The sequence below is a fragment of the Lynx rufus genome, unplaced genomic scaffold (assembly GCF_022079265.1).
Source record: "Lynx rufus isolate CCGP_SWC_20201006 ecotype Redwood Valley unplaced genomic scaffold, mLynRuf1.p SCAF_15, whole genome shotgun sequence".
Classification (NCBI taxonomy): Eukaryota; Metazoa; Chordata; class Mammalia; order Carnivora; family Felidae; genus Lynx; species Lynx rufus.
This window is the reverse complement of record NW_025814829.1, coordinates 16107550-16117163: the sequence shown is the minus strand read 5'-3', so window position 1 is coordinate 16117163 and position 9614 is coordinate 16107550.

Genomic DNA, 9614 nt, shown 5'->3' with positions numbered 1-9614 from the left:
CTAATAAAATATTTAAGAACATCAGGAAGAGCCATGTCAGGCTTTTAGTTTACCCAGAAAAAGCATCTTCCTAAAGTATCAGTCAACCAAGATTTACTGTATTAATAAAATCACCTTCAGATTATAAAGGTAGAAAAAATGCACAAAATGCAGACAGATAACCTATTTTTAAAGTCTGGAATAAGAGGGCAAAATGTCCTAGAAGAAAGGCAATGTCAAGCATCTTGCTCTTTGTGGCTGCGGGATTTACTTTGACCTCATCATTCGCAGGTGATTGGGACTGAATACCGATATTTGAAAATCATCTAGGAGCCGTATTCTAATGGGACAGGAATGTCCACATAATGTTAGAGAACATTTGGTATCTTTTGAAACAAACAAGCAAACAAACAAAGAAGCAGGGGTGGCTCCATAGTTAAATTCTGAACTATTATCTCCTCCACAATTATTTTTGCTATAGGAGATGAATGATTGATTGCATACGATGGAATTTACCATCTTTCAAATGTGCATTTTCCTCTTGAACACTGAAATAATGATGGTCCCAGAGAGCCATGCAGATTGCCCAATCTATCAGTGTTTTTCTCTATGTTTGACTTTCATCCCTCTGCATTTGATTGCTTCTGAAATAATGGTAGCAGAATTGAAAATACTCTTTCTATTCCCCAGGTGATTTTCATTTGTGATAGATAAGCAAATGCAATTTTCCCTATTACAGGAACCAGAGAAAGACACCCCCCAGACATTAGTGAGCTCAATAAATACCGGGGAGGGGATCCCATTGGGCCCACTAGCCCACTCCAATGAGAGGCAAATAGGGATTATGCACAGCTAAGCAAGCAAAGTCAGTGTTCATCCACACATTCTCAGTGACTGGACATCCCATCTAAGCATTAAGAGTATATTTCATTCTAATTCTGGCGCGTATTTTCTGCATAGTAAAAATGAGATTAAGCAGAAATCCTGTGCTATGATTTTGTATTAATTTAAAGTGATATGAGAAGCTTGAATTATCTATCATTTCAGTACATTTGAGTTGCTGTCTCTGTCTGACTTCAGTTTCCCTGCAATGGAAGTCCCTCTACCCGGTCCTTCCCCTCACCCACACACCAAACCAGTCAGTACTGAACAATGGGAAATAGTCTTCTTTATGGCATTTACTGTTTATCACTGACTGCAGAGGGGTCTGCGTAGGAAAATTCTTGAGGGTTTTGCAAGAAAATGTGAGCTGTCAGCCTCACTGATCTGCATAAAATTCCTCCTCAGTCTCAACTATTTTGCTTTTGTTTTGGGTTATTTTAAATGGGGAACAAACATAAAGGAAAATGTTTTAAAAGCCCAACCTTGGGCTTCTTTCACTCCATATTTTGTTACTTTCTTTTTTCAGTGAGAAAAACTTAATTATGTAAAGTAGTGACAGCTCACCCAGATCCTTCACTGATCCCCAGCACAGATAAGCAATTTTGAAGAAGCTAAATATTCAGTGAAGATACTGCTAATCACTACCCCAGGAACAGCCCAACAGAAAGATTATTCTTTGCATTGTGGATGCGCTTGTCATTTGCAGAGCTTTGCAAACACTCCAAAAAGGAGAAGCTTGGGGAAAAATAACTCTCAAAGGTGAAAATGCAAAATATACACCCTTTCATAAATTATACCATTATGGGTGTTATAATGGTCTTAGAAACTAAGGGAGAGGCTCTTATAATTTCAGAAGGAAATGAAAAATCTTACATGAGATGGAAGCTCTCCAAATTAAGCCATTACACTGAGAAATATATACAATGCACCATTCTTTTCTTTTAAAATTTTTTAATGTTTATTTATTTTTGAGAGAGACAGACAGATAAGACAGAGTGTGAGCGCTGGAGAGGCAGAAAGAGTGAGGGAGACACAGAATCCGAAGCAGGCTCCAGGCTCCGAGCTATCAGCACAGAGCCCAACATGGGGCTCGAATTCACGAACCGTGAGACCGTGACCCGAGCAGAAGTCCTACTCTGAACCAACTGAGTCACCCAGGTGCCCGTACAATATACCATTTTTTAGAAATAATAATTAATACATTCTAAGAGCAATTCCAACTAAAGCTAGAAATGCTTTTCCCCATTTTTGATCCAACACTCGGCAAAAGTAGTCTCAAGGTTGATACCTACATGCACAATACCTTACTTCATCACATTGTACTTGGGCCATAAATTATTATTAGAAGAACTTCCTAACCTTGAAATTCGATCTTTTCTATTTGGGTAATTTTGTAGTTTTTAGAAAATTCATCCATACCTAAACTTAAAATTTAAAAGCCCGATGAAAGTATAATGAAGAGCATAATAATGTAAATAATATATGAATGATAAGAAGATACTTGAAAATGTAAGCAATACCACTCTAAATGTCATCATTAGAGATGTCCTTTGGCAAGTCCAAGAATAATTAATCATATATTTGTAGCATTCGTGCCAGGCCCTTCCTACACAAATGTCTGAGATGCTAACTTCATGAAACTTTGTAGATAGAGCCATTTCCACGTTTTCAGGGGCTTAGGTGTCTGTGACAGACTCCAGCGTGGAGCTCCTGCCTCCACATTCTTGGCTTTCATGCCTTGCCCCTATACCTTAGGCATCCTCTTGTCTCTGCTCTGAACCGAGCCAGACACAGAACTCATCTTCTCTTCACTGATTTCCACCCACAAAACAGCTACAATTTTCCTGAAAGTTCAGGGAGACAGAGAAGCTTTACGGCCAGAAACACAAACAACTGAAAATTGAACAGTAGCTATCCCTATTCGAAAAGGTGCTTGGGAAAACCACTGCCCCTTCTGCTTCGTTCCCTCCCTTCTCTATGGTGCTCACTTGTTCCAAACTCCCAGCCATTTCTCTTTCAGAGCAGTTTTACTTCTTTTTTTCTCCTTTCAGACCTTGCACTTCCACCCCCGAGGAAATTGTCAAGATATCTTCCTTACAAAAGACGATTCTTACCCAAAGGCGATTTCAGAAATCCGCTTTTAAGATCATTCTTTTACCCCATTATTTCTCTCAGTTGATTTCAACAGTGCCTTGTTTTAAGCAGAATTGATATTATTATATTCCCATTTCATACACAGGAAACTAAGGTTAAGAAAGATGAAGTTACTTGCAAGGGTCACACAGCTAAGTAGAGTCAAAACCAGAATTCAGGTCACCTGTACTCCGGAGCCCCACTTCGTTACAAGCCAAGTTTCTGGCTCTCTGTCAACTAACCTTTCTCTCCTCTCCCTCCAAGAAAGATTGGAAGTTCTCAAGAAATATAGTCCTTATGTTATGTGTTAATAAGTGTAGCAAACATACATCAGTTCAGTGGATTCCAAAGCATTGCCCCTGAATCAGCAGCATCAGCATCTCCTGGGAACTTATTAGAAATGCACATTCGTAGGCCCGTTCCAGACCTGAATGAGAAACTCGGGGACTGGGGTCCAACAGACTTGGTTTTTACACTCCTTCCAGGTGATGTAGACTAAAATTTGAGAACCACTGGACCAGATGCATATCAAACCAGTTCCCTCTTCTTCCTAGGCAGAGAACTAGATAGACCACATTTCCCAGACACTTTGGACATAGCCAATGGAATATGAACAAAATCAATGGACATTATTTCCTGGTTACATTAATAAAAACTTCCCATTAATTACAATCCATGTTTCCCCTTCCTTTGTCTTGTTGCAGGGTAATGTTGATCCCGAAAGATCTGTATGGAATATGGTGGAGCCACAGGATAAGAGGAAGCTACTTGAAAGAAAGCCACCAGTTGGTCAAGAATACCCAAATTGTGTAAAGCCACCTGAGGCTTGACATTTATCTGTTATAGCTGCTAGCATTAACCTAACTCATATGAAAGTGTTAATTTTTTTAATGTTTATTTATTTATTTATCTTGAGAGAGAAAGAAAGTGAGCAGGGGTGGGGCAGAAAGAGAGGGAGACAGAATCCCAAATGCGGGGCTCGAACCCACAAACTGTGAGATCATGACCTGAGACAAAACCAAGAGTTGGAGACTCAACTGACTGAACCACCCCAGCGCCCCTGAAAGTGTTATTGAAGGTGGGCATGATTTCCAGGATTCTAAGAGAGAAATTAAGATGTGTAGAAGGTAAAGCTAACCACTCTAGCCCCATCTGCCCAAAGAAAAAGGTCAGAGAAAATTTTCTTAAGTTCTGAAATAGAGGCAAAGCTATCATATGGGTTCTGACTTGCTATCAGCAGGGAGGTGGGCCGATTGTGAGAAGGCAAGTAGAAGGAAGAGATACTTAGGTGCATACAAAGGAAAGAATAGAGATCATAATAACAACAGCCATATGCCATTTCTCACATAAATTCCATAGGTGCCTATCCACCTAGGATTGAAATGGATTTGTGGGAATAAAATTCTTTGAAGTCAGAAAAATTTAGTATTTGGAGCTGTTATGGACAGTAAAAAATTATCAGATTAAGTCCTCTCACTTTGCAGGGATTTCATTAACTGCCCAGGATTCTTAGTGACAGAACCAAGCCAAAAAGCAAACTCTCCAACTTCAAGCCAGGGATTCTTTTCTATCATCTAACATTTTTAGCTTATTTTTAAACTTCAGGCACTTTCCTATAAATATCATTTCCCTCTCTTATATTTCACTCCCAGAACTTACTACGGAGGTTAAGTACACTGAACTTGGCTCTACTGTCAATATTTTTAAAATTCTGACAGCTTTATTGACTAGATTTCTACAATAATAGGGGATGCATTTGTCCATGAGAAGCTACAGGTAGAGAAAATAATCCCCAAACTCTCTTTTTTCACGAAAGAGTGTGCAAAACCTAGACAGGACTGAGAAATGGAAAGGCTCCTGGGCCTAATGGAATGCTTACTGAGATCTATCGATTCTGATGCAGCACATTGGTTGGCCATCTACCTCCGCACTCTGTAATGTCTAGCCAAAAGAAAAAGTATGGCAACAGATAAAAGATGTCAGCAATGTCACCAGCTGTGATCACAAGTTTCCAAAAGGGATTGTGACAGTTAGTGAAGCATCTCTGTAATGTTAGTTCCCAGGAATATACTGTCAAGTATTCATCTCAGTAGGATCCAGAATGGCATCTCAGACATATCTACTTTAGAGTCTTAAGCACTTTTAATATTTAGGTCTGCCTGGGTTTTTTTTACACATTCACTTACTTGTTAGTAGATATTGCCATCTGAAGAAAAGTTAAAGAAGTAAGAGACTTTTAGGAAGTCCTTTACTACAATAAGATTTTATTTCATCAATCGCCCAGGTTTCCAACTCTCAGGGTCTGAATGGATAAAATTAAACAGGTCATGCAGCAGCATGGCACTGAGACCTAGATGGATTGCCTGGGTTCAAATTCTCACATTAGTGCATAATAACTGTGTCTTTGGGAAAGTTATATAACTTAATTTGTGCATCTGCTTCTCCAACTATAGGAAGGGGATAGTTAATAGTACCTAATTTCTAGGATTAAATGAGTTTGCATTTTTAAAGTGGTAAAAACAGTGATTGGCACCTAATAAGGATTTTGAGAAGGGGTGTTGAGAAGAAAGGAAGGAAGAAAGAAAGAAAGAAAGAAAGAAAGAAAGAAAGAAAGAAAGAAGAAAGAAAGAAAAAGACAAACACGGAAGCCTGAGTGGCTCAGTTGGTTAAGTGTCGGACTCTTGATTTCGGCTCAGGTCAAGATCTCATGGTTTGTGAGATTGAGCCCCATGTTGGGCTATGTGCCAATTCTCTCTCTCTCTCTCTCTCTCTCTCTCTCTCTGCTCACCCCTGCTCATGCTCTCTCTCTCTCTCAAAATAAATAAATAAAGTTAAAAAAAAAAAAAGCAAGCAAACCAAGATAAGTAACATCTAAACAGCTAGGCTAACCTGGGGGTACATCAGACTCCATTACTATTTCAATGCTTCTGGGCAGACAGTATCACAGAGTAAAGTGAGTCATTCTGCCACCAGGTAAAAAGATAAGACTTGGCCTTTTGGTTTGTCAAAACCAAAAAAGGTGTTGGAATATTATTAAAAATTCCTTTACTTCCTACTAACCCCTTCAAGTAAACTTGTAGAAACCAAAAACCAATTCATTTTTCCTGTCTAAAAACAAAAAAATACAAGAGCAATCAATTTCCTTTATTAGGAGATATTTAACCTCAGATTAGCTAGCCTATGCCACTCAGCAGGCTCCCCAACCACCAATTACCATGTATTCAGGGAGTTCAAAACAATTAACCTGAGCAAACATGAATTAAAAGGTACAGCCCTGAAAGGTGAAAAACAACACAATGTTCTCCAAAATGATTACTCCCTATATGAATTGTAATCTTCATTGATTCTCTCATTCCCTTCTCCTTTAGTCAGGGTGGCCAATCAAAAGTTGACCATATGCTATTTTTATATAATGCTAAATGTTCCTGACGGATGTGAGAAATAAACAGAGCTAAATATGGCTATATTAAAATAGCAGTCAAAATGATGTACCACAGGAAGGCAATAAATAAAAAAATATGATGAGGAATGAAAAAGAGATGAACTAAAACAAAACCACTTACCCAACCAGAAAGGGAAAAAAAATCACTATAATAAGCAACAGCTATATGATTTGTAGGGCCCATTACAAAAAGAACAGGCAGAGGTCCTTGTTCAAAGCTTATTAAAAATTTCAAGATGGTAACAGCAGAGCATTACACCAAGCATGAGGCCCTCTCAGTGTGGGAGCCATATAACCGCACAGGTCTCATGCCTACGAAACCTGCCGTGATTATGAAGGTGTGAGCTTGTAAGTAAAATGAGAATAAAGACAAGCACATAAATTCAGATGAAAGTCCAGGAATATTTAAGGGAATGGGAAAGGAAAGGATGGAAGACCTGATAAAAGGTATTAGATTAAGGAAACATCAGGGAATAGAGAGAGAAAAATAGGAAATTAAGACGAAAGAAACAGATAAGAAGGACAAAAGGAAGAAGACAAACCTGAGTCATCCCAATCTGCCAAAGGCACACCAGAAATATGGACCAAAAGAAGCAAGTTCATATTTGAATCTCCATATTAAGCAACAAATAAGTTGGTACTGTGTGCCCTCACTCCAAGAAAAGGATAATTCCAATTACCCAAGAAGCCTGATTAGAAGCCAGGGGAGGAGGGATTGTAAAAAGGTCAATGACTAAGTATTATGGAAAAGTTCTTTCAAAGTCCTTTGAGCAAGAAAACATCAAAGGTTGGGGCTCCTGGGTGGCTAAGTTGGTTAAGCGTCTGACTTCGGCTCAGGTCATGATCTCACGTTCGTGAATTTGAGCCCCGAGTCGGGCTCTGTGCGGACAGCTTGGAGCCTGGAGCCTGCTTTGGATTCTGTGTCTCCCTCTCTCTCTGCTCCTGCCCTCATCACACTCTGTCTCTGTCTCTCAAAAAGTGAATAAACGTTAAAAAAAAAAGAAGAAGAAGAAGAAGAAGAAGAAGAAGAAGAAGAAGAAGAAGAAGAAGAAGAAAACATCAAAGTTGGATCAATCTATTTTTTGGAATGAAGAGGACATCTGACTATTGAAACTAAATTCCCTCACTGTCACAGCTAGCTTTGCAAATAATGAAAAGATAGGGCACTTGAACGCAAACAGACAAAACTATTCATTATGAAATATTGCTTTATATTACATAAAAATCAGGAGTTAGATAGCTGCTATATAATTGATAGCTAAAATGGATTGCTAGCCACTACACACAACCAGGAAAAACAAAGAATTCCCAAAGCAGGGTTACTTCATATTTCTGTTGTGAACAATAATCAAAATAATCAACTTCTGGTTGAAGTACATGCTTTGATGTTTAAAATAATTCCAGTGTAAACATTTATATCAAATTAGTTGAACCATTCAAGTCTATTACTTTGAAAAAAATTATCGTTTCTGACCAATAAAGCTGCAATTGCTCAAAAAATTTTTAGAATTGTCTTCTTCATGGATTATTTTTAACCCCCGAGAGTTTTAATTTGTTCTTTTTTAAATCAAAATCCAGAGAGAAGGTTGTCGGTTCTGAAGGTAAGACAAAAAAAGAGTTCACAAAATATTTAGAAATGATGACTTGATTACAGAGTAAGTAGATAAATTATCTAGCTCCATATTCTCATAATAGGTAAATCTAGGGGATGAGAGAAATTTAGAACTATAAACAACCTTAAAGACTATATAATCTAGCCTCCAACTTCCTATTAAATGGGTGAAGAAACTGAAGCCTCTATAGATTTGCCTGAAGTTCCACATTTGGCTCATGGAGAGGCGTGGCTTGAACTTAACTCACATTTTTCCTTATGAGTGGTCTTTCTACATCACTGAGAACCATTGTCAAAACTGTTTGACCTTCCAGAAAGTCTTTGAGAACCACAGGTATCATGTACAAACATGCTGAATTGTTACCATTTCTGAAAGACAAGTCAGTCAGTCCTGGTTGTCATGGCAATAACTCTTCATACTCACAGCCTGAGTAGATTGCATATGTAAAATGCAGCCGACCCAGACAGGAATAAGCCTTATTAAAACAACATTCTAAAATTGGCACGGCTTACCTGGTTTGCCCATTCTGAGTTCCAGAATCTTGACTGCAATTGTCATGTAAGTTCAATTCAGTCCAGATATCTATATTTAACAGTATTGGGAGATATTCTTTGTCCTGAGTCTCTAGGGGGGAAAGAAAAGCAAAAAGTGGTTGAGATTAACTGAACCCAACATTATGAAATCGAAATTTAAAAGGTTATTGTACATGCATTAGCATAATTGCAAAAAAAAAAAACCTGTAAATAAACAATGAGATTCTAATATTAAACTCCCTAAGAATTTATGAAGCCCCCAACCTCTTACCTCTCTTGCTTCTTTCTCTTATTGTCCATTTTGTTTCCTGACCCCATGCTGTTCTTTCCCTATGCAAGTTATGTGGCCAATTTCTTGTATGAGAGTGCTTATACAGGCTCTATGTCGACAAAAACTCAGAATTCAGACTCAGTATAACAGAGTTGTCTCCCACTTGTTTTCTAAGGAGATGTTTTGCCCTCTACAATGGAATCTTAAAAAAAAAAAAAGTTTATAAGCAGCTGCTAGAAATGTGCTTTCTATTCTAACTTGAAAATTTCATTCTCTAAGCTTCAACCCAACTTCTCTTGGTGAGAAGAGAAATTTCCAAGTTGACTTCAACCTAAAAATTGATCCCCTACAGGAGAGAAGCAGGAGTCCTATGAGATTCCTTAAGTGCCATGACCTAAGACTTTACCATTCAAACACTTCATGATACACACAAGTACAAGTAGTAGTTCAAACTTTTCAAACGTGTATGAAAGTCTTCTGTGTCACAGCATGGTTTTTACATAAATTTTCTTTGTAGGTATATCAAGGTCTAAGAGTTGGGCCAATGACACATTTGTGTTCTCCATCACCTCAGTAGGGTCTCATAAGAGAACCATCACTATCTAAAACCCAAGACATCCAGTGTCCACAAGACCGACAGCGTATCTTACATCTCCTAACTAACCCCTTCCTCTCCCTTTCTCACCCATCCACTGTGCCTTCTGAAACTCTGGATCTATAACAAACTCACTCACACTCTTCTCTGAATGCCCCTTTGCCCA